The 13,297-nt window shown below is 38.8% G+C and overlaps 2 pseudogenes; one reads left to right on the top strand and one right to left on the bottom strand.

The window, feature by feature from the left end:
• Positions 1-781: 781 nt before the first annotated feature.
• Positions 782-1,222, bottom strand: LOC114617826 (annotated as a pseudogene).
• A 2,558-nt stretch (positions 1,223-3,780) lies between these two features.
• Positions 3,781-3,861, top strand: LOC114618057 (annotated as a pseudogene).
• Positions 3,862-13,297: the final 9,436 nt, after the last annotated feature.

Genomic DNA, 13,297 nt, shown 5'->3' with positions numbered 1-13,297 from the left:
ATTTCACATATTTTTAGTAGCTGAATAATATTCCATTGTATAAATGCACCATATTTTCAAAATCCATTCACCTGTTGATGGATATATAGGCTGTTTCCAATTTCTGGCTATTATGAGCTGCAGTGAAGATGGATAAGCAAGTATCTCTGTAGTAGGATGTAGAGTCCTTTGGATATTGTCTTAGTCAGGGTTTCTATTCCTGCACAAAACACCATGATCAAGAAGCAAGTTGGGGAGGAGAGGGTTTATTCAGCTTACACTTCCACAATGCTGTTCATCACCAACAGAAGTCATGGCAGGAACTTACACAGGGTAGAAACCTGGTGGCAGGAGCTGACACAGAAGCCATGGAGGGGTGCTGCTTACTCAATTGCTTCTCCTGGCTTGCTCAGCTTGTTTTCTTGTAGAACTCAGGACTACTAGCCCAGGAGTGGCCCCACTTACAATGGGCTGGGCCCTCTCCCCTTGATTACTAACTGAAAAACTGTCTTACAGCTGGATCTCCTGGAGCCATTTCCTCAAGGATGGCTCCTTTTTCTGTGATAACTCCAGCTTGTATCAAGTTGACACACAAAACCAGTCAGTACAGGTATATTTCTATGGTGGTATAGTTGGGTCTTGAAGTAGGTCTATTCTCATTCTGATGATGAACCATAGTGGTTGTAAAAGTTTCCACTTCCACCAGCCCATAGGCCCTAATCTCCACATCCTCACTAACATGGGCTAACATTTGTTTTATTGATATTGGCCATACTTACTGGTGTAAGATTAAATCTTTTTTTTTTCAGTCTTTCATATGATTTTATTTTCTCCCTTCAACCATAATAATATGATATCCAAATTTTGTCTTAACTGGTGGGTCTGTAAACACAGGCTTATCCATCCCACTGACAGGCAAGGCAAATGCTGCTTCTTGAAATGGCCCCACCATGGATCCTCTGGTCATCCAACCCAAGTCACCTCCTTGTCGGGCTTTATCTTCACTATATTGTGTGGCCACTTCACTGAATCTCATCCCAGACTTTAACTTTTCCATGGCTTCCATGATTTTCCCATGTTTTTCACATAGAATATGTCTGACCTTTACTGCACTGCCACCCCCTTTAGGACCATGAGACTTCTTGTCAGCACTGTCACTCCCAGAGGCTGCACCTCCTTTCCCTCCTTTTCCAGAACCACTTTTCCCTTTCGGCGGCATCTCTTAAGCTTGCGGTTGAACTCTCTGGCCAACTGTTCCGGTGTTTGTAAGATTAAATCTTAAAACAGTTTTAATTTGCAATTCCCTGATGACTAAGAAAGTTGCATATTTCATGTGTTTCTCACCCACTTGTATTTCATCATTTGAAAACTTCCTGTTTAGTTCTGTTCACACTTTTTAAATTGGGTTGTTTTCTTGATGCTCAGGTTTTTGTTTGTTTGTTTGTTTGTTTTAGTTCTCTCTCTCTCTCCCTCTCCCTCTCCCTCTCCCTCCCCCTCCCTCCCTCCCTTCCTCCTCCCCCTCTCTCTCTCTCTCTCTCTCACACACACACACACACGCACACACACATAAACACACACACACACATCAGATGTGCAATTGATAAAGATCTTTTCCCATTTTATAGATTACTACTTTAAGTTATGGTTTTCTTTGCTATACAGAAGCTTTTCAGTGTTATAAGGTCCTATTTACGTCTTTTCCTGTACCATGTGTACAAGCTCATTCATTACTTTCTCTTGTGTTAGGGTTCTCGTTCCATTAGAGTTTTTTAACACTATGTATTCTTACACATACAGCCATCCAGTTTTACTAATACCATATTTTAAAGCTGTATTTTTTTCCAGTGTGTCTTTTTGACTTCTTTGTCAAAAATCAGGTGTCCGTAAATGATGTGTAGACTTATGTCTGGGTCTTCAACTCAAGTCTGTTGATAAATGTGTCTGTCTTATGCCAATACTATGCTGTTTTTATTACTATTGATCTATAGTCCAACTTGAGGTTAGAGATTAGTTATGCCTCTAGTAGTTCTTTTATAATTCAAGGTTGTTTTAGCGATCCTTTGTGTGTGTGTTTTCATATTGTGGTAGTTTGAAAGAAAATGGCCCCCCACAGGCTCACAGGAATGGCACTATTAGGAGGTATGGCTTAGCATTCATAGGTATGGGTTTATTGGAAGAAATATGTCATTGGGGGCAGGCTTTGAGGTCTCAGATGCTCAAGCCATGCCCATAGCTTATGGTCTATTTCTGCTGCCTTGGGATCCAGATGCAGAACTCTCAGCTCCTTCTCCTTCACCACATCTGCCTGAATGTTGCCATGGTTCCTGTCATGATGGTAATGGACTAAACTTCTGAAACTGTAAGCCAGACCCAATTAAATGTTTTCCTTCATAAGAGTTGCCATGGTGTCTCTTCACAGCAATAGAAACTGTAACTAAGACACTTATGAAGCTGAAAATTGTCTTTACAATTTCTGTAAAGAATTGTGTTGGGATTTTGATGGGGATTGCATTGACTCTCTAGATTGTTTTTGGCAAGCTGGCCATTTTCAATATATTAATACTACCAATCAGTGAGAATGGAAGATCTTTCCATCTTCTGATTTATTCTTCGATTATGTCCTTTAATGTTTTAAAGTTTTTATTATTCAAGTCTTTCACTTGCATGGTTAGAGTTATCCCAAGACATTAATTTTTTGATGCTGTTGTGAAAGGCATAATTGCCATGATTTCTTTCTAAGTCCATTTATCATTTGTACATTTTATTACTACATTTATTTTGTATCCTGCTACTTTGCTGAAAGTGTTTATCAGCTGTGAAATTTTCCTGGTGGAGTTTTTAGAGTCACTTATGTATAAAATCATATCATCTGCAAGTAAAGATAAATTGAATCTTTCTTTCCTATTTGTATCCCTTTAATCTTGTTCAGTTATCTGATTGATTTATTTTATGTTGAATCATCCCTGCATTTCTGAGATGAACTCTTATTGACCATGGTAGATAATCTTTTTGATGTGTTCTTGGATTTGGTTTACAAATATTTTATTGAGATTTTTTTTGCATTTGTATTCATAAGGGATATTGCTCTCTAATTTTCTCCATGTGGTTTAGGTTTCACAGCATTTATGGTCTCATCAAATGCAATGTTCCCTCAGTTTATAATTTGCTGAAGAGTTTGGTGAGTATTGGTACTAATTCTTCACTGAAGGTCTGTAGAATTCTATACTAAACCATTCATCACTGGGCTTTTATATTGTTGGGAGACTTTTAGTTACTGCTTTTATTTTAGTAGGCATTTTGTGTCTGTTTAAACTATTTATTTGGTCTTTAATTAACTTTGGTAGGTCATTTACTTCAAGAAATTTATCCATTTATTTTAGGTTTTTCAATTTGTTGGAGTACAGATTTTTAAAGTATGTTCTTATCATTTTTCTGGATTTTCTTGGTATCTGTTGTGATGCCCTCCTTTTTTCTCTAATTTTAATAATTTTGATCTTCTTTCTTAACATTTGAATTATTTGGCTAAGAATATGAATCTTTTGGATTTTCTCAAAGAACCAACTTTTTGTTTCATTGATTCTTTGTAATTTTTTTTCTATTTAATTGATTTCAGGCATGAGTTTGATTATTTGTTGCTGTCTACCTTTTGGGAGTGATATTTCTTCTTGTTCTAGAGTTTTCGTGTGTTCATCTATGTTGCTAATATGAGATCTTTCCATTTATTACAAAATGTAGGCCCTTAACTTTTTGAACTTGCCACTTAGAACTGTTGTCATTGCATTGTATCCCATTGGTATGGGTAAGACTATACCTTCAGGGTCATTTCTATAGTTTGTTACTAGAGAAGTTTCTCTGGCTATGTAGAGCACCCATTGTTTTGGGTATGTTGTGTTTTCATTTTCATTCAACTATTAAAGATTTTAATTTTCTTAATTTCTGTCTTGGATTTTTCTTCAGTGAGTTATTCAACTTCCACGAGCTTGTAAGCTTTCTGTTGCTTTTGATATCCAGCTTTAATCCATAGTCTTCAGATAAGACACAGGGTGTTAGTTCACATTTTTTTTAAATAAAAATATCTGTTGAGACTTGCTTTCTTTTCTGTGTATGTGATCAGTTTTGGAAAAAGATATATTCTTTAGTGTCTGAGTGAAATGCTTTGTAAATGTCTGTTAGGTCCATTTAATTTATGACTCACTTAATTAAAAAGTTTCTCTTTAGTTTTTGTCTTAGTGACCTGCCTAGTGGTCAGAGTGGTTTTGATTCCATTTGCTGTTACTGTGTGAAGGTCAATATGATATGTGGTTGAAGCTGTAGGAACCTTTCTTGCATGAACTTGAATGAACTTGAGTGCCCTTGTGCGTGGTGCATAATTGTTTAAAATTGCAATCATCTTGGGTAGATTGTTTTCTTTGGTGAGTACACAGTATCTTATCTCTTTGAGTTAGTTTTGGCTTAAAGTCTATTTTATCAGATATTAAAATGGCTATTCCTGCTTGCTTGGGTCCATTTGCTTGGAATGTTTTTCCCTATCTTTTGTTTTTCTCAAAGATGATAGTAAGGTGTGTTTCTTAGATTCTGCAAAAAAATTGGATCATGTTTTCTAAACAACCTGTTTGTCTGTATCTTGTTATTGGAGAACTGAGATCATTAATGTTGAGACTTATCAATGAGTAGTCTTTTTAAATAATTATATTATTTTGTTGTTATGATGTTATTTGCTACTTCTCTTTTGATTTACTAGTCTGGGATTATTTATTTCCTGTGCTTTCTTGAGTGTGTTTAACCTCTGAAGTTTGCTTCTAGTGCTTTCTGTCAAGCTGGATTGGTAAGTAGCCACTTCTTAAATGTGGTTTTATTATGGAATGCTTTCCTTTATCTATAATAATTGATAATTTTTCTGGACATTTAGTCTGGGCTGACATCTGTGGTCTCTTTGAGTTTGTAGAACATCTGTTTAGGAAGTTTTGGCTTTCAGAGTCATCACTGAGAAGTCATATGCACTCTAATGGATCTGCCTTTATGTTTCCCCTTTGCAGCTTTTAGTCTGTTTTTGTTGTTGTTTTATGTGTTTAGTATTTGAATTATTATGTGTTGTGAGAATTCTTTTGTCTGTTTTTTCTCTTTTGGTGTTTTGTATTCTTTTTGTACCTTGTTTAACTTCTCCTTCTCTAGGTTGGGGAAATTTTCTTCTCTGATTTTGCTGAAAATATTTTCTGAGTCTTTGAACTGTGTTTCTCTTTATTCATAGATTTGGTCTTTTTGTTATCTCAGATTCCCTGGATATTTTTATGCTTGAATTATTATTATTATTTACCATTTTCTTTGACAAAGTATCCATTTTCTCTATCTTGTATTGTGCCCAAGATTTTCTCTTCTACATCTTGTAGTCTGTTGCTGAGGTACCTCTGAGGTTTTTATTTGACTTCCTAAATTTTTTATTTCCAGTCTTATTATAGTCTGGGGTTTCTTTAAGGATTCTATTTCTTCGTTAAAGTCTACTTTCATGTCTTGGATTGTTTTCTTCATCATTTAATTCTATTGCTTACATTATCACAGACATCATTCATTTATTCATATCATTAAATATATTCATGGTTGCTGTTTTGAAGACTTTACCCTGTGCTTCAGCTATATTATATTTCTCAGAACCTTCTGTAGTAGGGTTACTAGGTTCTGGTGTAGGCATATTATGTTGACTGTTAGCATTTTTGTTCTCGTTCTGGTGTCTAAGCATCTGGAGTCATGATGATTAAGGTGATTCTAGGTGTTGATATGTGGTCTTGTCATTGTTAGAATTCCATCCCTTGGTTTCTGTTGCCTTTCTGAATCTTTTGAAAGTGTGGTGACTGCGTGTTCCCTGGTACAAGGTGCTTCTGTAGGTTGGTAGGTAGCAGAGAAAAATAGAGATAGGCTAGGAACAAAGGCCCTGGGGGCTTTGGGAAAGACTTAAGAGGATTCTATCTACCTAGAGGCAGGCTCTCCAGGGAGTTGGAAGTGTGATAGGAGGTGGGACTCCTGAAAATAGACAGTAGTAAAACTACTACGAATAATCTGGAGAGACAGGGAAGAAAGAGCTAGGAGGACCCTGGCTCTGTACCAAGGGTTGAAGTCTCCAGCAAATAGAGGTGAGGTAGGAGGAGGGGCATCTGCAAGCAGATTGTTTGAGGGCTGAGGGTGAGACAGGAGAGACTAACATGGAGGACCAGAAGGAGAACCAGAAGGAGACTGAAAGTTAATTACTGGAGTCCATGTCTGCTGTGACCATGGGAGTTTCAGGTAGAGAGTGTTTCTAGATATCTGGGGCTTACACAAAGGAATGGGATTGGGCTAGATGTGCTGAGAGTTTCCACAGAAAAAAGGAAAGCTACATCCACACCAGGTTCAGTAGCATCTCCAGGGATTGGTGGAATTGTGGGAGGAGGGGCCCCTGCATGTGGGCTGCTACAAAGCTGCAAGCCAGACAGCAAAATCATAATAGATGTCAGGAAGGAGAGTCAAACTGTGCCTCTAACATTTTACATTTTTCAATTACTTTTGTTGGGAATGAAAACTCTACACATGAATAAGAGATCTGGGGGGAAACCTGTGATTAAGTAATTTGAAGGAATGTATTTTGAGGAGTTTTCAATGCACCTTGACAGAATTTGGAACAACATGGAACTGAGTGAGACAACCAAGGCTGGGCATCTTTGGCTCTAACCCTCCTGTGGACCGTCTGTAGCCTGTTCTCTTTATTCATTTTTACCAGCTCTGACATGTGTCCATCCATACTGGAATCACACAGCAAGTGTTAATTGATTGATAGGTTGGAAGGGATTATTAAATTTGGGATCCCTGACTAGAAAGCATAGGCTTCTAGATGATTCTGTGCAGGCCCCGGGCCTCATCCAGGACTTGGATTTGCCACAGGACTGCTTCCCTATGCCTGGCTCCCTCATGTCATCATTTACTGAAATGCACATGACAGTTGATTTCTGCAAGCAGCCTCTGTGAGATTCTTGATTCCACCAGGATGATCGCTGTTTCAACAGATGCCAAAATTTCAATTTTCGTTCCTTTCTCAAATTAAAAGGGTCTGGGAAGCCCTCATTTACCCTGTTAGCTCTTGGCTGATTCCTTCCCCTTTGCCAGCTTCCAAACCTCTGCTGATGCCCATAGTGGGTAATTAGTAGAACAGTCTTGCTATTGATGCTGTATACACACATTGAGGTGTCTTATGTCTCTTTTGTGATTGTCAGTGTGTGCATCTGAATATGTGCCTTGAGGCTAGGATTCTCAGTGTTCTGTGTTGCATGACAGGTAGTCTTGCAGAGAGGAAGACTATTGATGGAGACCTAGGATTGCACTTCCTGCTTATCTTGGCTCTCTGATTTTCAATTCCTCCTTTTATTTCTCCTCCTCCTCCTCCTCCTCCTCCTCCTCCTCCTCCTCCTCCTCTCCTTCTCCTTCTCTCTTTCTCCTTTTCATTATGACCCTGTCTTTTTTGATAGCAAGAGGTAAGACTGCATTCAGAATAGCAAACAGAAAGGCCTGCAGAAGCAAGGTAGGTAGCATCAACAAGTGAAACAGGCTGGCTATAACATAATTGTTGTTGTTGTTATTATTATTTTTGTTTGTTTTGTTTTGGTGCTGAGATCCAACCCAGGACCTTTCACAAATTAGACAAATGTTTTACCTCTAAGCCATACCTTCAACTACGAGATGAATATTCTATTTATTTGAGCAATGCATCACATTTGGAACCAATGTTAGTATTAGGAACTATCACATTTTTTATGAACATGGGGAAAGGTGTCAAATTTGAGAGGAGATGGGATGGTAGAGTGGGAGATTACTATGATCAAAAAACATTGAACATATGTATGAACTTTTGGAAGAATAAGTAAAATATTATGTTAAAAAGAAAAATATAGTACAATAATATTAATAAACGGCCACTGATCCTGTACCTGGCTGTTGGGGGTATAAAAGGGGATGGTGGGGACTGCAGCAAACTGCAAGCTCATGACTAACGATATCCACTACATTGTCACGGGGTTGGTGGTTTCAAGTCCTCAGGAAGGCTCAGGAAAGCTGGGTATGAGGCTCTTTAAGTTAAATCTTCTGTTTTTAAATGTTGGAAACTAATATAAGCTGACCTGAAAAGCAGAAGGTGGGCCTGTCTACACCCCGTTTAGTCTGAGAGCTGAAGGTTTGCATTTCTGGCATGCAGCTGGTCCAGGTGCCTCATTACTCAGTCATTCTACTCAGACTGACTCGAGGTGCCGCTGTGTGAGTGCAGAGGGAGCCCTTGCCAACTTTCCTGAACCCAGTTTTTTAAAGGAAATTCTCATTTTTATTAGAGGAAGTCTTAAGTGATTGAAGCCCCTTCCAACATCACCAGGTATGAAAATGATGATGTATACAAAAGGTTGACATCACCAAACAAAACCCAAGCAGTCTGTGCTTCCCTGTTGTAGCCCGCCGACCATGACCCTTCAGGGTGGTAGAGGAACATCTGAAGGTGAGTAGTGGATGACCTTGGGCAACCAGAGGATTCGTGAAAACAAGTGTAAACCAACAATGAAGAAAGAAATAAAGGGAGCTTCACAGAAGGCTAACTGAGGAACAAAGGGACCTTTCTTTGATGTTCCCACAACCAGGCGATAGGAACAAGGCTGTTCCACTCACTCTAGGCTCTTCCTTGAGGACTGAACATTTGTTTTCAATTCTAACAGTTACATCGCGTGCTTTCATTACAGTATTGTCTAAGATATCGCCGAGGCCCTAACCGTTGTAATTTATCTTTTGTACTATATAATTTGGAGCCGCTCAGGCCAGAAGAAAACATCTGTACCGAGAGGCTGAACTCGACACAGTTTACACTTGTACACCCAGCCTGCTCGGAGGTCAGTCTCCTCATAAACTTCGTTATCACTGTTGGCTTTATTCATTCTATTTGACACATTAAGCTTCCGTATCTTGGCATAAAGGACACAATATTGCAGCATATTGGCAAGCTCATTTGCTTCTCCCAGCTAGTGTTGTGTCCAAATATCAATCCCCAGGGATAAACACGTGTGTATCGACTGCAGGAAAATGAAGCGGAGCAGCAGGTGGCCTTTTGCCGCCTAATGAACATGGCAATCTGTTACTATCACCGCGGTGCCTTCCGCCAGACAATTAGGCAACTAAGCATGTAATTATTCAGGCCAATGAGAAGAGGCTCTCCTCTAATTTCATCTTTTCATTGCTGTTTACAAACCCACACTCCCCTCATTAGTGAGAGATTTTCCAGTCTATGCTAATTGGTTTCAATAACATTCATTTCAGTTGAAAGAGAGTGATTCCGTTAATTGAGAATCGAAAGGATCTTTTCATTTTAAGTACGTCCTGCTATGGAAATCTGAACACTCTCAACAGGTCCAAGCTAATGAAATTAAGTCGCACAGCCATTAGTGGCGTAATATAAATAAAGTAATTTATTTTCATTGAAGCATGTGCTATCGTCCAGAACAATTAATACAGCTGAGGAGTATGGCAACTTGGAAAATAATAGATTGAGGATGAACAGGATGCTTTCCCTCCGAACGGCTTGTTTCGCTCTTGGTGTTAAAGCCTTCCTCATTCGGTGCTACGTTCAGTGTCTGACAGGAAGAGCATTTATTTGTAAAATGACACTTGATTCTACTAATTGTGCAGGAAGACCAGTTTCCCTCAGCAGCCACCTCAGTGCACCTGAGCCGTTACATTGCTTGGCCCTTTTAGAGTTTCAGTTGACCATGTTCGTAAAACTTTTACAGAAAAACCACTGGTCACTCTATGAATGTCATGGTCTTAAAAAAATAGTGTAATGTTACTACTGTGTGACTTAGAATCACATCGGCTCCTGTGTCAGAGCTCTTACCATCTTACGGACATCATAGGTGCTGTGCTGTGCAGGCACTGTGGTACAAGGTACAGGAAAATGCACAAAACTTTAAAATGTGCTAATAATAACTGTACTTATATAAAAATCCCTCATAATAAGTGAAATGATCAAAGAAAAGAAGTTTCAGGTATAAATGAAACGAAAGTCTTTGTGCCACAAGTCACAATTTCACATCGGCAGGATCAGAAGACTCATGTATTTCCTTGCCAGGGAGAATTTATTTTTAAAGCAATCCTCTTCCAGTTTTAGTGTGAACCGTTCCACACTCTATTTTCACACATACAGAAATGTACCCACATCGAGACACTCTCACCCAGATTCTCATGCCTTATTTAGTTGTTATTTTTTTAATGGAATAATCAATATAAAACCATTTGGGTTGCTGTCAGACTAGCTGCCTGTGTGTAAAATTTCTTTCTTATACATAAGAAGCAGAATTTTGTTGTGGCCACTAGACCACAGAGCAGATTTTCCTCTTTCTGGAAGCTTGTATGGATGTCAGTTGGTGGGTTGACGGGTGGGTGGGATAGGTGGGGGTGGTGATTTATGCAAATGTTATATCTATTTTTTTTAGTTAGATTCAAAAATGCATAATGGGGACAGACTTACAAAATAATACACTGCATGGCGTTATGAATATTTCAAAGAATTATTTCTTTATTTTGTGCATAGCTCCGAGTGCTGACATTTGATTTATAGCTGCATGGATGTACCTGGGGTTGCTAAGGTTACCCAATTTCATTCACCCATAGATATCTGAGATCTACATAATGCCATCAGATCCTCCACCGCATTTCAAAGTGATGTTGATAAATGATGCCTTCCTTAGATGATATTTCCATTTAGATGTGATATATCTCATGATTTCTGTCTTTTAAAATATTGTGGTTGATGAAATTTTACATTATGTGCATATACAGAAAGCAGGGACACATATTTTTCCAGTTTTAAAGGTTCAAAAAAGCTATGAGCAGCTCTCCCCTCCCCCTTCCCAGCCCGCACCTATTCCCATATGTTCAGGCTTACTGTGACTAATATTGAGTTCTTAAAAAAAGTAAAAGGAAAAAAAAGGCCTCTACGTTATTGTTTGTCTTATGTTTAGAGATATAACAAAAGACTGGCCAGTCACCTCCAATCGTTTTTATGATGTCTCGTATCTTTGCAACAAAAGCCCGAGCTTTTCTAAAAATGAAAACATCTTTTGAGGTTGGATGACAAACCTACAGAAGTTATCTTTGCCAACAGATCTTCATAGAAGTAACACTTAGAAAGTTTTATACATACAGGATATGTGTGTGTGCACATGCAATTTATATTTTCTGATTGCTTACACGCGATCGCTGACCTTACAGCTCATAATGGATCCCAGTCCACGAAAGAGTCTGGTGCAGGCTTTCCCAACTTCAAAGGAATAAGGGATTAAATGTATGGAAGAGGACAGTTAAAAACTCAAAATAACCATAAATTTTTGTGAGGAGAATAGATCTGGCTCCATGGGGTAATAAACGTGCTGGTGGGAAAAGAGGAACACATATGAAAAGCCACAAGCCCCACCTTATGAAGGACTAATCTGTGGATTATATGGTTTTGTTTCTCCTTAACCAGCTGGATTGAGTTCTGTAAAATTAGTTTTTTATTTCCTCTCGTCTGAGTGAGAAAAACAGGTATGCAGCAGACTGCAATGATGAAACGCAGGAAGGATTTATAGGGGCCGTGGCTAAGGCCTTTGGACCAGGCTCTTTGGAAGGAAACAGACAGACTGGCTAGGAGTAAAAGATGGGGCGAGAAAGAGGGTGGAGCACATGGCTTGGTTGAGGAGGGGCCTCTAGGTGGGGGAGGGACTTATGTAGAATGACAGGACGGGGCAAAGGTGAGTGGAGAGTTTCTGTTGTGATTATTTTTAGGTAACAATGTGACGGCTTGCAGATCTGTGCTTTGTTAAGATACAAGATATTAAAAAGAAAGTTCAGATTTGCTGCCAATATTTAAACACTGAATGTTCCTGTATTTGGACTTTATTTAAGTCAGGTCTGCATTGCTGGCTCTAAGCTCCTAGACCAAGTGTCTGCATAGACAGAGAACTGAAATGCCCTCGTGGGACTGCGTGTCTCTAAACTTTACCAGTTATTCTCCTTCACCCAAAGCCTTTATAGCCGTAGCTAGCTCCCTTAGGGCATCCCTACTGTGTTTCTGCTTGACACACGGCCTCATGGAACTTTGCAACTCTGGATTCTGCTTTGTTCCCAGGCCTGGGGAACAGTAGATATTATATTTTGAATGAATACACAATAGTGCATATTTCTTCCATTCATAAGTTTGTCCTACATGGGAAGTACTGAGATCTTTTAGTATAAAGATGGTCTATTCGTTTTTGTTTTTTTTTCTTTTTCTTTTTGGTTCCTAGTACCCCTGGGACAGCGAACATTGGTAAAACAACAGTTCAACATTGCATTCTTACTGTGAGCCACAGCATTCTACCCCCTTAAGAAAAAAAAATTATGAGTGAGATGTGCAGGAAAATGACTCTTGTTTTCCCTTCTAGCTACCCCTCCCACCTTTGGGCTCATCTCTAGAGGCCATGGTATTCCTGATCTCTATGTGACTCAACTTTGCCCTGCTCTGCTCCTATGTCTGCCCTTTTGAGGGCTGATTCCTCTTCTTTTCACCTCCTACAAACCCATCTGCAAACTAGTAATGCCTCCCTCCTTTTTTTTTTTTTTTTTTTTTGGTAAAAAGATTAGCTTTCATCATACAGCAACTTTAGTGTTCAACTCAATATTCCTAGATAAAATCACTTACCTTTAAAAAAAATTCTTTGGCTCTGGCACCAAAAGTCTTGGGCTGGTATTCTTACCCTATACTGCAACCTTGCATGAAGTCTTAACCTTCTGGTCCACACTTGAGAAATGAAATCCAACGAAGCACTTACTCGTAGCATTGCTGTGAGGACTGAGTGAGCAAACTCACAGAGCTTAGAACATCCTGCTTCGTTGTGAATGATAGACAAACACTAGATGACTAGTAAGTCACATTTTTCTAAATAGTTTTGAATCTCTGGGCATAAAGAAGTATCCTTTGTGAAGCAGGTGATTTGGATGGAGTGAATGATAATGAAGGATAACTGTGGATTTATCATATTATGTTCAAAGGGCATTACTGATGATGTATCATCACATATCACAGTCTTCTGAAGTATCTCTAATGATGCTTTACATACAAATTCAATCCTTAGTATGCAATTTGGAAACTCAAAAAATACTCTGAAGGTTTAATATTTTTCTCATAATCTTTGGCATCAGAATTTGACCTCAACCTGGTGAATAGGTGAGCCATAAGTAGGGAAAAGACTTGTGAGGCTTCACCTATTGTTTAGTGCAAATATTCATTCTCTGCAAGATATTAACATAT

This window comes from Grammomys surdaster, unplaced genomic scaffold, assembly GCF_004785775.1.
Source record: "Grammomys surdaster isolate TR1022 unplaced genomic scaffold, NIH_TR_1.0 139, whole genome shotgun sequence".
Taxonomy (NCBI): Eukaryota; Metazoa; Chordata; class Mammalia; order Rodentia; family Muridae; genus Grammomys; species Grammomys surdaster.
The sequence above is the reverse complement of the archived record's forward strand: the minus strand, read 5'-3'. Positions and strand labels throughout refer to the sequence as shown.